This window comes from Hippopotamus amphibius, chromosome 2 (assembly GCF_030028045.1).
Source record: "Hippopotamus amphibius kiboko isolate mHipAmp2 chromosome 2, mHipAmp2.hap2, whole genome shotgun sequence".
Lineage (NCBI taxonomy): Eukaryota > Metazoa > Chordata > Mammalia > Artiodactyla > Hippopotamidae > Hippopotamus > Hippopotamus amphibius.
Genome location: NC_080187.1, coordinates 229,204,549 through 229,218,393, shown reverse-complemented (window position 1 = coordinate 229,218,393; position 13,845 = coordinate 229,204,549). Strand labels below are relative to the sequence as shown.

Here is a 13,845-nt window from a genome sequence, read left to right as displayed (position 1 = left end):
ACTTTATACCTTCAGCCACATGCGTAACCTATCAAGGAGTTCATCTCTCCTAATTTTTGTGTAAGCAACAGGAGAAACAACCAGGCAGAGAGAGAAGCACACACAAAATATTTTGATCTGATCATTTGGCAGGATCTTACATAGTAAGTATCAGTTTAAAATAGAGGGTTAAATCAACTCCTAACCCCGGACTTAAATTGTTTGCAAATACTCACTGACGTCAATAAAGTGAGAGTTCTTGAGTCTGGTTGTGCATCAGATGCCCTGCGGAATTTAAAACACACACACACACACACACACACACACACACACACATACACGTCAGGCTCTCCCCCTGGAAATACCACAATTTTAAAAAGCTGCATAGTTCAGTTTGATGTGAAGTCTGGGTTGAGAATTACTGTGACAAGAGAAGACATAAAAATAATGGGCAACCCTGGTCCCAGGCCTTGTCTCTCGCTCTTGCTACTTTTTAATCAAAAGGGCGAGGAAGGAAAATCAGTAAGGACATTAGTTCTGCAAGTGGCAAGACATAATATTTCATAGCTACAGAAAACATCGGGTGGCTGTGATTTCAACACTAGTAGAAGTAAAACATTTTTCACAAGTACAAATCAAAACAAAATACATACAAAACCCTGAAAAGCCTAAAAAAGTCTATAAACTCAAGATTGGGAACTTATATTTCATTCACATTCAAGTACCATTAATTAATTATTGGCAATATTTTAGTATTAAAATAAAATCAGAATGTTCCTGGAAATGTACATTCTCCCGAGACTGAACCAGGAAAAAAACAGAGAATATGAATAGACCAATTACCTATAATGAAATTGAATCAGGAATTTAAAAACTCCCAATAAACAAAAGTCCAGGACCAGATGGCTTCACAGGTGAATTCTACCAAAAATTTAGAGATGAGTTATCACCTATGCTTATCTAACTATTCCAAAAATTACAGAGGAAGGAAAGCTTCTGAACTTCTTCTATGAGGCCAGCATCACTCTGATACTAAAACCAAACAAAGATATCACACAAAAAAGAAAATTACAGATCCAAATTATTGATAACCATAGATGCAGAAATCCTCAACAAAATAATAGCAAACCAAATCCAACGATATATTAAAAGAATCATATACCATGATCAAGTGGAATCTATTCCAGGGATGCAAGGATAGTTCAACGTCCAAAAAGTAATCAATGTGATACATGATATTAACAAATTGAAGAATAAAAATCATATTATCATCTCAAAAGATGCTGAAAGAGCTTTGGACAGAATTCAACATCCATTCATGATGAAAACTCTCAATAACATGGGTGTAGAGTGGACATACCTCAACATAATAAAGGTCATATATGACAAGTGCACAGCTAACATCATACTCAATGGTGAAAAGCTAAAAGCATTTCCTCTAAGATCAGGAACAAGACAAGGATGTCCATTCTTGCCACTTTTATTCAACATAATATTGGAAGTCCTAGCCACGTCAATCAGACGAGATAAATAAATAAAAGGAATCCAAATTGGAAAGGAAGAAGTTAAACTGTCACTCTTTGCAGATGACATGATTCTATACATAGACAATCCTAAAGACACCATCAAAAAACTACTAGAGCTCATCAATGAATTCAGTAAAGTTGCAGGATACAAAATTAATATACAGAAATCTGTTGCATTTCTATACACTAACAATGAACTATTAGAAAGAGGAAAAATAAAATAACCCTACTTACGATCACATCAAAAAGAATAAAATAACCAGGAATAAACTGAAGGAGGTGAAAGACCTGTACTTGGAAAATTATAAGACACTGATTAAAGAAATTAAAGACACAAACAGATGGAAAAATACACTGTGTTCATGGATCAGAGGAATTAACATTGTTAAAATGACCATACTACCCAAGGCAATCAACAGATTCAGTGCAATCTCTATCAAAATACTAATGGCATTTTTCAAACAGAACTAGAACAAATAATTCTAAAATCTGTATGGAAACACAAAAGACCCTGTGTAGCTAAAACAATCTTGAGAAAGAAGAACAAAGCTGGAGGTATTGCACGCCTTGATTTCAAACTATACTACAAAGCTATAGTCATCAAAACAGTATGGTACTTGCACAAAAACACACAGATCAGTGGAACAGAACAGAGAGCCCAGAAGTGAACCCACATTCATATGGGCAATTAATCTACAACAAAGGAGTTAAGAATATACAATGGGGAAAAGGTAGCCTCTTCAATAAATGGAGCTGGAAAAACTGGACAGTTACATGTAAAAGAATAAAACTGGACTACTCTCTCACACCATGCAAAAAATACATTCAAAATGGATTAAGGACTTAAATGTAAGAACTGAAACCACAAAAATTCTAGAAGAAAACATAGGCAGTATGCTCTTTGACATCAGTTTTAGTAATATATTTTTTTGGATATGTCTCCTCCGGCAAGGGAAACAAAAGCAAAAGTAAACAAATGGGACTACATTAAACCAAAAACCTTTCACACAGGGAAGGAAGCTATCAGCAAAATGAAAAGGCCACCTACTGAAGGAGAATATATTTGCAAAGGATATATCCGATAAGGGGTTAATATCCAAAATATACGAAAAACTAATACAACTCAACGTCAGAAAAACAAACCCAATGAGGATCTGAATAGATATTTTCCTGAAGAGGACATTGTACATGAAAGGATGCTCAACCTCACTAGTCATCAGGGAAATGCAAATCAAAACCGCAATGAGATATCACCTCACACCTGTCAGAAAGGCTATGATCAAAAAAACAGCAAATAATAAGTGTTATCTTCAATTCACTCTGATCAATTGCCTTTTCCATGAAACAGCAGGCTTGCCTCTTGCCTTCTTTGATTTGGCAGATACAGCTAGATTTGATGCTGTCAGGGTTCATCCTTTGCTCTCTTCTCTAAATATTCTTTTTCTTTCTGACACTTCACTCCATGGCCAAATCTTCACACTGTTAAAGATACTTTCACATTTCCGTTCCCTCTGGAAGCAGGTTTTCTTCTCATTCTTTCTAGTATAATCAAAATTTACCAGTATCCTGTTCCACTATTCCAGAGTGCATTTTTCTTCAGTTTTTGTTAAGGGAAAGTTCAAGTGTTTTATAAGCTAATCTGGAGAAATGGGAGCTAATAATATACATTATATTCCCAGGGAACAAATCTGAGTTCAAACGGATCTCCTGGCAATAATTCCTGAACCTAAAACTGGAACTCTAAAAGGTAGCAATAGAATTTCAAGCCCTTAGAGTGAGGGGACTGATATAGCTTCGCCAAGACAGGTCTTTCAGAAACTCTCAAATCTTACTTTATAAGCATCTACGTAGTCTGTCTATTCCAAGAACCTTGGTTCACTGGTCCAGGTGGGCTTCAGGGACAGAAGGGGGATGGGATACTAAGCCTGCAAGAACACCCCCATGCCCCCTCTTTCTGTTTCTGGCACAGTCCTGGACTCCCTCTTCTGCTGAGGCTGGATTATCCAGAGTTAACCCCAGGGGGTATCACTAAGCTCAGAAAGAGAAACTTCCATATACGTTCTGGCAGTTTCTCTGACAGCACCTGCTCCAGGGGAAGGAATGAAAATTCAAAGCAGTTCCCTTTGCTTTTGCTTCCCAGCTCTGACCCAAGTTCTGCCACCTCTCAACAGCAGGGTCCTCCCCCACCCTATTTCCCATTTCCAAGTGTAACGTGGAGTTGGGTTCCTGCTGTGGAAGAGGGTTACAACACACACTCACTTCCTGTTTTTATGAAGCCTCTGAAATGTCCCGAGTTCATCTAGGCTCCATCCATCATTCAGTCTGGTATTTCCACGTCACACACCCTGTTTCGCTGTCCCCAAAAGTACACCTGTGAATGCCAAGCTCTCTGGCCCTGTCTTTGGTGCAGAAAGTATGGGGGATTCTGTTCCTGGGAAGGAGGAATGGAAATTTCATAGAGGTGGAGAGGTGGGCTTCAGAAATGCATGTTAAACACATTTCAAATTGCCCTCTTCCGTTTTGTACTTAAATATCAAACAAGTGTTCTGCTGTCCAGAAGTGGGAGTCAGGGTTGTCCTAGATGATTCTCTTTGGGAATGGAGCTCATACGCTCCAGCAGGGTTTGCCTGTGGATTTGCCTTTGGAAAGCAGGAGTCCCCCCATCTGGTACATCTGTGTGCTGCCTCCCAAGGCGGAGGACAGGGACCTGGAAGAGAGACCCCTGAGAGGCGCTGGAATTTATGTGCAACAGCCAACTACCGGCTGGTGTGGACCCGACTCTACCAACAGTCATTCATTTCCGCTTGCGACAGGTACAACTTAGTGAGCCCGGGAGGAGGGGGTCGTTTATTGAAAAGGCTGGGGGTGGGGGAGCTAAACTTTCTAGATACGTTCTGACATTAGAATTTGTCTGTCTTCGCCTTCACTTGTTCGCACTCTTCTGGGAAAGGCGAGGGATAAAGTCTCAGGTGGAAGACAGAGCTTCTCTGGCTGGGTTGGAGCCTATGCTACAGAAACCTCTTTGTCCAAAGGGAAAATCTGGGGCAGTTTGCTGGCAGCACGTTAGAGCCCCTCTGCCTGCTCTCCTCTGCCCAATTTGCCTCCTTCTGGAGGTGGAGCTGTGGTGACACAGGCCTCAGTGATGTCCTGCTAAGTTGAGGGCAATGCAGTGAAATGCAGTTTATCAGGATACCATGGAACATGGAAAGGTGGTTTCGGTAGAAACTACAAAATGCATTGTGTACTAACCAGTGACAGAAATGGCACGACATACCTGCCACCTCTGCCTACATCCCCCAGCTCCCACGCCTGAGCCCGAGCTGACTCGGAGAGTGAAATCCGCAAAAAAAAAAAAAAAAAAGTTAGGTACTGCAACCAGGAAGGCACACATTTTGTCTTTCATTGCACTTCATATACAAACAAAGGACATACATTTAAAAAAATCATTTGTGAGAGAGGTTGTTAATTTTTAATGAACAGTATTTAAGAAATAGAAATTGTGGTTTCCACAACAATCATATCTTTGCTTTTTTAAGTAGACATGGATAAAAAATTTAACCCCATTTGCTGCAATCCAAAGAAATGTGTCAAGACGATGAGACTGAAGTATGTTACTATGGAAACCAAAAATGTAACCATCATGATTTAGACTCCTCTAGATACTCAACTATTATCTCGTTTGAAGAAGAAAAGCTTAATTTTTAATTAAATGAGCAGAACACCTAAAGACTTTTATATGAAATTTCTTAACATGTGTTTAAATATCACCTAATGTGTTCCTTGCTGCTTTTGGGGTAATTTTCCCCCAGCATCTGCCGGCAGGTGTTTGAGAGATGGGTTAGAAATATCATCGAGCATGTCTTAGGTATTCAGAACACCGTTCCGGGCTCCAGGGGACAGGAGTGTAACACCTTATATACACTGTCTCTATATACAAGAAATGTCTATTGTGTTGAGATCATTGAAAAAATCATAGACAATAACCCAGATGCCTTTATAGAACTAATCAGCAGCAAGGCATCTTATATTTTGACCAAAGGGCCCTGAGCCAAGAGCAGAGAGAGCCAATCAAGGGTGCCTTATACTCCCAATGGAGCTGATTTTTAAACCATTCTTAGAAAATAATTTCTTCTCTGATCCTAAAAGCAATATGTGCTAATTGCAGAACTGGAAAACATTAAAATTTCAGAGAAGAAAGTTAAGATCAGTTATAGTTCTCATACCAATGTTTACTTTTTGGTGCACTGTCATCCGGTAATTTTTTTCCATGGAGGTATAAGAATAGGCAGTTGTCACTTTGCATGATAGCATATGACGGTAAAAGTGACCATGCAAACTGAAACCACGCAAGGTCATTTTAATAATCAATGGGGAAGATGCCTTAGAGGACTGGGGCGGGGAGGGTGGGGGGGACTCGAGGAGGGGGGAGTCAAGGAAGGGAGGGAATACGGGGATATGTGTATAAAAACAGATGATTGAACTTGGTGTACCCCCCAAAAAATAATAAAAAAAATAATAATAATCAATGGGGAAAATCCAAATGTTCTGTGACCTTTAGTATTTTTCGTCAAAACAATGAAAACTCTCTTACTGTTGGTTATAAATGTACAGGGCAATAGAAATAGTAAAATCCATATTTAGTACTCTGTAATTTAAAATCTTAGAAACACTGAGAATTAAAGTGTTTTATTTCTTTGCAAAAGCAGCCTGAGTAATGCTTCTCTACCTTTCATCGTATATGATATAGAGCAATCATTTTTCCTATGCCTTGGCAAACGGTCATACTCCTTTCTAAGTTCAGATCAGCTTCCAACGTTTTATCCTTTGCACTTTCAATGATGTGAAATATCTCTTAGGATCCTTTAATGTAAAGTTTTGTTATTGGTTTTTGTTTGGGATTTTTTTTGTTTTTGGCCAACATCACTTCCTCTGGGATATTTCCATCCTTTTTTCTCCCACGTCTTCACTTTTGTCAGTTTCACCCTCCCTAAGTTCCTCTGGCTGGAGCCATGTCTACGGTCTCTCAAACAGCATCAGTGTCGGCACCCCATGGTCAGATATTTCTCCTACAGCTCCAGTTACATTGACTTAAATGTCACTTCCACTGTGACCACTTTTCATTTCTGTGCTGCACTTGCAGTATTGTTAACCAGTTCCCTCTTCAATTATTCATCTTCGACTTTAACAAAGTAGGAAGATAAGTCACAGATGTCCACCTGGAATAGACTGCCCTGGGCAGCTCAGTGCCCTCTACCTGGCTAAATCATTTCTTTTCCAGAATTTTGCTTCCTTCTTGCATTTGAATCAGACCTTTGGAGACACCTCCATTTCCTTCAAGGGATAAACAATCACCAGGATTTAAAAAGAGTGACTCTGAAAGCAAATTTCCCTTCACCTCACCACCTTTCATAATTGCACTTTATAGACCTCTTTAATTAGTGAATTGTAATAACTGTTGTTACTATCTTGAGAGTGTTCAGCCCTAAGATTTTTCTGAGTGTTTCTGAGCTACTGTCTATACCCTTACCTTACAGAGAAATGCCGCTACCTAAACCAGGTCCTTCAGACATAAGGGACCAACAGGGGCCCTCCTTTCCTGAGCGAATTTAGCATTTCCTCTGGGATTTACAAGCTTTATAACAATTCTTGTAAGAAAAATGGCTGCATAAGAACCAACTCATCCTGCTTCCAAAAACAGCCAAATGGTCAGCAGTCCTCAAAACGTAAAACTAAACCAAAAATTTCCAGTGACTGGCCCTAAGCAATTGCAATTCGAAACACTGGTTTCTGGTCAAATGCTGGAAAAATTCTAGACACTGGACCTCTCCTTTGGAGTGTCACAATACTGTCTGAGAGACCGTCCTCGCAGGTAAGAAACATTTTTAATGTTTACAAAACTGTCGTTTCCCGTACATTTAGCTAAGGTGAGAGAGTCAACATGGACAAAACGTTTTTATTCTTCTCAGTTATTACTTATCAACATCCTGACAAACAAGAGTTCCATGGAACATGTGTTGGGAAACGCTGGACCACAGCCCTGGACGGATGTGGCTGCGAAGCGTCACTTCTCTATGTAAACTCGGACCTGCTTCCTGCCCCTGAGTCGGGGCTGAGGGGCAGTGACCAGAAGTGGACTAGGCGTGGCCGGCCGCTCTCGTGGCGGGCGCGGGGGGAGCACGGCAGCTGCAAACCTCTGTGCTGCTTGGTGTCTTAGAGACGAGGATGGTGAGCCTCCGCAAGTGGGCTTCTGCTCTCCTTCACCCTTCAACCCAAGCAGCTCTGCTTTTCTCTGCCTTAGACACTGAGATTTCCTGTAAGTGTCACTAGAAAAATTTAAAAGGTTCCACTGGTGAAACAAAAGCAGTTTTTGTGGTCATTAAAAAAATTTTTTTTTATTGGAGTGTAGTTGCTTTACAATGTTGCATTAGTTTCTACTGTACAGCAAAGTGAATCAGCTTTACATATACATATATCCCCGCTGTTTTGGGATTTCCTTCCCATGTAGGTCACCACAGAGCACTGAGTAGAGTTCTCTGTGCTGTAGAGCAGGTTCTCATTAGGTATCTATTTTATACATCGTCGTGTATATATGTCAATCCCAATCTCCCAATTCATCCCAACCCCGCCTTTGCCCCTTGGCATCCATACATTTGTTCTCTATGTCTGTGTCTCTATTTCTGCTTTGTAAATAAGATCGTGTATACCAATTTTTTCAGATTCCACACATATTTGTTTTTCTCTCTCTGACCTACTTCACTCGTTTGACAGCTCAACAATAAAAGACAAAACAAAATGGGTAGAACTATTTTAAAACCAAAACATGGAGCAAAAATCTGGACGTGATAAGTACTGTTCTACGAGCTTCTATTGTCACCTAACCTCTCTGAGGCTTAGTGCTATGAACTGAATGTTTGTGTCCCCCAAAATCCAAAATAAAGAAATACAAAACCATATATGAAGCACTGATCCTCAGTGTGATGGTATTTGGAGGTGGGTCCCCTGGGAGGTAATGAGGTTTAGATGAGGTTCTGGGAATGGAGCCTCTTGGGATTAGTGCCCTTATAAGAAGATAAAGAGACCAGAGCTCTCCCTGCCTTGTGAGGATACAGCAAGAAGGTGGTCTTCTATAAACCAGGAAGTGGGTTCTCACTAGATACGGAACCTTCTGGCACCTTGATCTTGGACTTGCCAGCCTCCAAAACTGTGAGAAATAAATGCTTCTTGTTTAAGCCAGTTTATGGCATTTTGTTATGGCAGTCTGAATTAAGATGCTTGGTTTTCCCATCTGTAAAATGGCAATAATAATACTGTAAGGATGGGAAAAGATTTTTTGAAAAAAAAAATTTACCTTACTAAATTGAAGGTAGAATGGGAGCAGCTAGAGGAAGACGGAAGGGAAAGTGAATGTCACTTTTTGTCTGTTCACCGTCTGAATCCCTTTCCTGTGCTTGGGGACATCACCACTGTGTGCTTCGCAGGAGGCCAGTTCAGCGTCCCACTGGAGGCTTTAATACTCGAGCAAATGGCACAGAGAAGCCTGGAACGTTTAGGGCTCCTTCTGTTCACGGGCGATGGAACAGCCAGGCTGTGTAGTCCCTCGTGACGGCAGGGACGGGGCCAAGCTGTTACGTGACATGAGAGTTGGGCTGTGAGCTTCCTTCGTTCCCCATCTGGGTTCTGAGCCTCGTTCTCTGGCCTTTCGGAAGAGTCTGTGAGTTTCTCTACATCCTTCCATTGAGTTCCTTATAGCGCAACTCAGAACCCTTTCAGGTGAGAGCTGTGACAGGCACAGACGTGGCACATCAGAGAATGGGGATGAGGGGGTGGGCTGGGGCGGCAGCAGCTTTGTAGAAGATCTAAGCTTCTTCACTAAAATTAGACTTAAAGGGAATCGGAGAACTGTCAACAGAACCCCTGTTTGGGTCCTATTCCTGCAGATCCTAGAAAACATTCCATCAGAGGGCAGCTTTTCTGCCCTCTGCATTTATAATTTATAATTTTGTTACAAAACCAAGTAGACACCTGTAGAACACCTTTATTTTAAACTTCTCCCTGTGCTTAGTTTTGTGAGGATCTAATGCAACTTCATCTTTTAAAATGTCTACGATCAAATTAGATGAGAACAGAGTAACATAGACAGTAAAAATGCCAGAGAACATAATAAAAAAGAAAGACACTCTGCATGAAAAATAGCCTGCTGGAATTCTAACCCAAACAGCCCTTGACTACGGGGGGCCAGGGGACTTCACTTCCATTTTGCTGCACACCTAAGCCTTGCCTTCTCCCGTTAACTGCACAGAGGAGGAATAAGACTGCCACTGCTATTCAGATTGGTTAGAAGGATCCTCAAGGTTATCTTCGTGGACAGGGACAGGTATCATGTGCACAGGGCCCCTGAGGGATTTGGGGGTGTCACCACCACCTCATGTATATTTCTAGAGAGGTCATCGCACTCTACTTTTAAAATTCAGCGGCAGATGAAACCAACAAGCTTTAAATGTTCACGCCTAGCTTATTCACGGACCGCAGGGAGCTCGGCGGTCTATGATATCTTTATAAAGACTATGGAAAGTCGGGGTGGGCAGTAGTATCACCATGTTGCCTTGAGACCGTGCAGTAGCGATGCGCCCCCTCAAACAGCTCTTTCTGCACTAGGTCAGCACCCCGTGGCGCTGACATCCTCTGGCCTTACAGAGAACCCGGAAGTTCTTGGCTGGTGCCCTGCCAGTGAAACCTCCAGCCTGAGGAGCCAACGCACGCGAGGAAATCGAAACAGTGAGGTTATGGTTTGGCTGCTGCTTTACTCCGGTGGCTTCTCCTGTTGGACGTTGCCTGTCCTCACCAGCCCTTTACTCCGGTGGCTTCTCCTGTTGGACATTGCCTGTCCTCACCAGCCCTTTACTCCGGTGGCTTCTCCTGTTGGACGTTGCCTGTCCTCACCAGCCCTTTACTCCGGTGGCTTCTCCTGTTGGACGTTGCCTGTCCTCACCAGCCCTTTACTCCGGTGGCTTCTCCTGTTGGACGTTGCCTGTCCTCACCAGCCCCAGCCTGGCTGAGTTATTAAAGCCAAAAACAAGATCTCACTTTGCTGAAAAATCTTTACAGTTTCAAGTATTGGGTATACTCATAATTGGGGGATGATGAAGTCATGGCAGTAATAATAGTAATAATAATAATAATAAAACAATGAGAAAAAGAAGAAGAAGGAGGAGGAGGAGGAGGGGAAGAAGATCAAGAGTCAGAGTTTATTGAGCATTTACTATGTGCCAGGTACCACACTTTCCAAAAGTTTATAACCTTTCATCCTTACAAGAAGCAAAACAGGTATTAATAGTCCTATTTTTATAAGTGAGGAAACCAAGACTCAGAGGTATTATGTGATCCAAAGTCACACAGCTAGTAAATGTGAAGCCTGGATTTGAACCTCTGTCCAGCGGCCTCTCTCTTTGCTTTTGATTCCTTCTGAGTCCTGCTTCAGAAGCAGAGAATTTACTTTTGAACCTTTAGCTAGATGAACTCCAGAACAGGGTGATCTGCTTCATCTGAGAGATCTTGGTTAAAAGCTGGATGGCCTAATCACAATTTTACGTTGTGAGATTGCAGGAAAATGGAGAAAGGGGTCATTGCCACCCCCTACCCCCTCCAGGAACGAACTTGAGTTGTATAAGGTGAGGGAGAAACGAGGTTTACTGGGTGGGGGGCTCAGATGCGGTGAGGATGCAGGGGGCCTAGGGTGACCTTGGCTGGAGAAGCAGAGGGGGATGCCTGTGGTGAATGAAACGCGCTAAGGTTGCAACAGCAGCCACAGGGAACGAGGTACCTGGTGGGAAGACAGAACTCCAGCCCTCCCGGCTGTTGTAGAGAAAAAAAAAAAACAACCCTCCAGAACTGTAATGGAGCAGAGAGGAGTCACGGCACAGCCACGCTCAGAGCTACTGTTATTGAGTGTTTGCTGCATGTTGAGTTCTAAGTGCTGAACGCGTATTAACTACTCACATTGCTAGAAGGTTAAGTCCTGATCACAGTGTCGGTTTAGGAATGAGGAAACTGAGTCACCGAGAAGTGAAGCCCTTGGCCCACATCACACAAGGAAAGAGTTGTGGAGCAGGACTCAAACTCAGGCCGTTCGTCCTCAGAGCGGACCCTCTACCTCCCTGCTGTTCAGCCTCTGGGGGACGCGAACACACAGGAGGCTGACTGGCAGCAGGAGAAACCACCACGTGGAAGCCCAGGGTGGAGCAGACCGTGGTTATCAAAACAAAGCCGAGTTCAGTGTCATCTCAGCGTCTTGGCAAGGACGTGCTCACCTGCTGATGACGGTGGCACGTGCCCAGTGGAGGAAGTGCAGAGGGCCTTGGGCCCCGATCCTCACGTTCCAGAAGATCGCACGTGGACCGGGTATGAGAGGTCACCTCACTCTCACAGGTACTGACTCTGAATGGATGATCTCTATGCCCAAGTGACACCTCTGTCCAACTTCCCTATTTCGGTCAAAGCTATGCCAACGTGGAGGCACTTTGGCACGTCCCATCCCTTTATTAGTGATACCCAATCAAACGCCCTCAATCCTTTCTCAAAAAGTTTTCCCGTCTGCGCTGAGCCTCTTGTGGCTTCAGTGGAGTTCGCTCTGAATTTTGCAATAATGCTTGAGAGGTCCCCCTACCTCTTTCTCTCCCTTCTGAGGTGAACCAAATGCCTCTGCCAGGTGAACGTCCCAGAGTGGCCTGAAACGTGGGAAATGACATTAAACAAGGAATCGGGACAGCTGTGCTCTGTTCTAGCTCTGCCACTAGGTGAGTGACACTGGAAGTCACCTCCAGATCTTTAGATTCCACAATCACAAAAGGAGGAGTTGGAACGGGTGCTCTTCAAGGTCCCTTGCAGTGCACGAAAGAGTCAATTCTCTGCTTTCATACGAGCCTGTGGATGTTCGTTTGAACTTTTCAGCCCGGTGCTCAAGGCCCCATAGAAGAGTTTTCTCACACCTCTGTGCAAGACAGGTATTCCTCCCATCATGCTATATTCATTTCCAAATCCCAGCTTTTCTTCCTGCTGTTCTTGCTTCCCAGAAAGTCCAACCTACCCTCTTCACAGCCTAGACCTTACATCAACACTAAGGTTCTGCTTAAGGACCGTATCTTCCACTGAGAGCGTCCCTGAGTGACCTCAGGCTGCAACATTTTCATTCTACAGAAAAGGTATGTGCACGATTCCCCCAAATAAAAATCTGATTCGTATGTACTGTTAACAGTTATGGACTATAAAAACAGAGGCAGAGAGAAATAAGTAAAATTCTGATGACTCGATTTACATACATTTTGTATACAGTCTGAGAATTTTGTATTTTACTTCTTTTTCCACAAATGTTAATCACAATAAAATGTGAAAACAGTCTTATCTAGAAGCTTAAAAACCAAAAATTTATGAGAAATAAATGTATATTTATACATCCTTTCGGTTGAATTTTAAAATATAATCAACGCCTCTCTGCTGATGATTCAGAAAAATGATTCAAAAATGATTACATAATGAGTTGTTCCTATTTCAATGAAAAAAAAATGTATGTGCATGGTAGGCAGTGGCCAAAAAGCCTGGACTCGGGAGCCAGATTACCTGGATTCAAATCCTGGCTCTGCTGTTTACTAGCTGCTAGTTAGTCAACATCTCTATGCCTAGGTTTCACCAGGTGTAAAATAGGATAATAATAGAAGCTACTTGGCAAGATTGTTGCGAGGATTAATATACGTATTAATAGAAGTAAAACACAAAGAGTTTCAAGCACATAGTAAGTAGTATATAAATGTCATCTATTATTATTTTTACAAATAAATTCCACACACTTTAAATAAATCTTAGAATTAAATCGTTTTGTGCATGTAGATATTGTCTCTCCAAGGAAATAGCAAAGGATCATCGCTATCTTCTGTTTTTTTCATCTTCTGGCAAACAACTGGTTCTTAGTTAGTACTTTGAATGAATGTATGAATTAAGTAAATGGATGAAAAAATGAGTGAGTTACCATCAAGCCTTAACAGGAAGAAGCGGGTATAAAGATCAGTTTTATATAATCCTGGAGGAATGAGCCCAAATGCACCTGACTTCTTTCATGTACCGCATGCCAGTTTACTTAGTTTCTATCTTACTGTAACTTGTTTTGCAGGAGGATCAGGAACAACAAAAGGAGAACAAAAACCAATCCAATATCAGCTCTATACTTATGGGTATTTTTTACTTTTAGGAAGAGTTGGCTTGCAGGAGGCATCTCACCACGACCCTCAGAACGGACAGTATATTTCTTCGCATTTATTCCTTGGGATGGACCGAAAAACAGGAAAACAGA

At 42.1% G+C, this 13,845-nt stretch overlaps 1 protein-coding gene and 1 long non-coding RNA gene across 7 annotated transcripts in view; one reads left to right on the top strand and one right to left on the bottom strand.

Annotated features, from left to right (window-relative positions):
- The window catches only part of FRMD6 (FERM domain containing 6), a 225,931-nt gene that overhangs the window by 123,028 nt on the left and 89,058 nt on the right, over nt 1–13,845 (bottom strand). The window lies entirely within an intron of this gene.
- Nucleotides 11,616–13,838, top strand: LOC130845963 (uncharacterized). Its single transcript, XR_009051490.1, has 3 exons — nt 11,616–11,930; nt 12,575–12,703; nt 13,744–13,838. It is a non-coding gene; the product is annotated as an uncharacterized LOC130845963 (long non-coding RNA).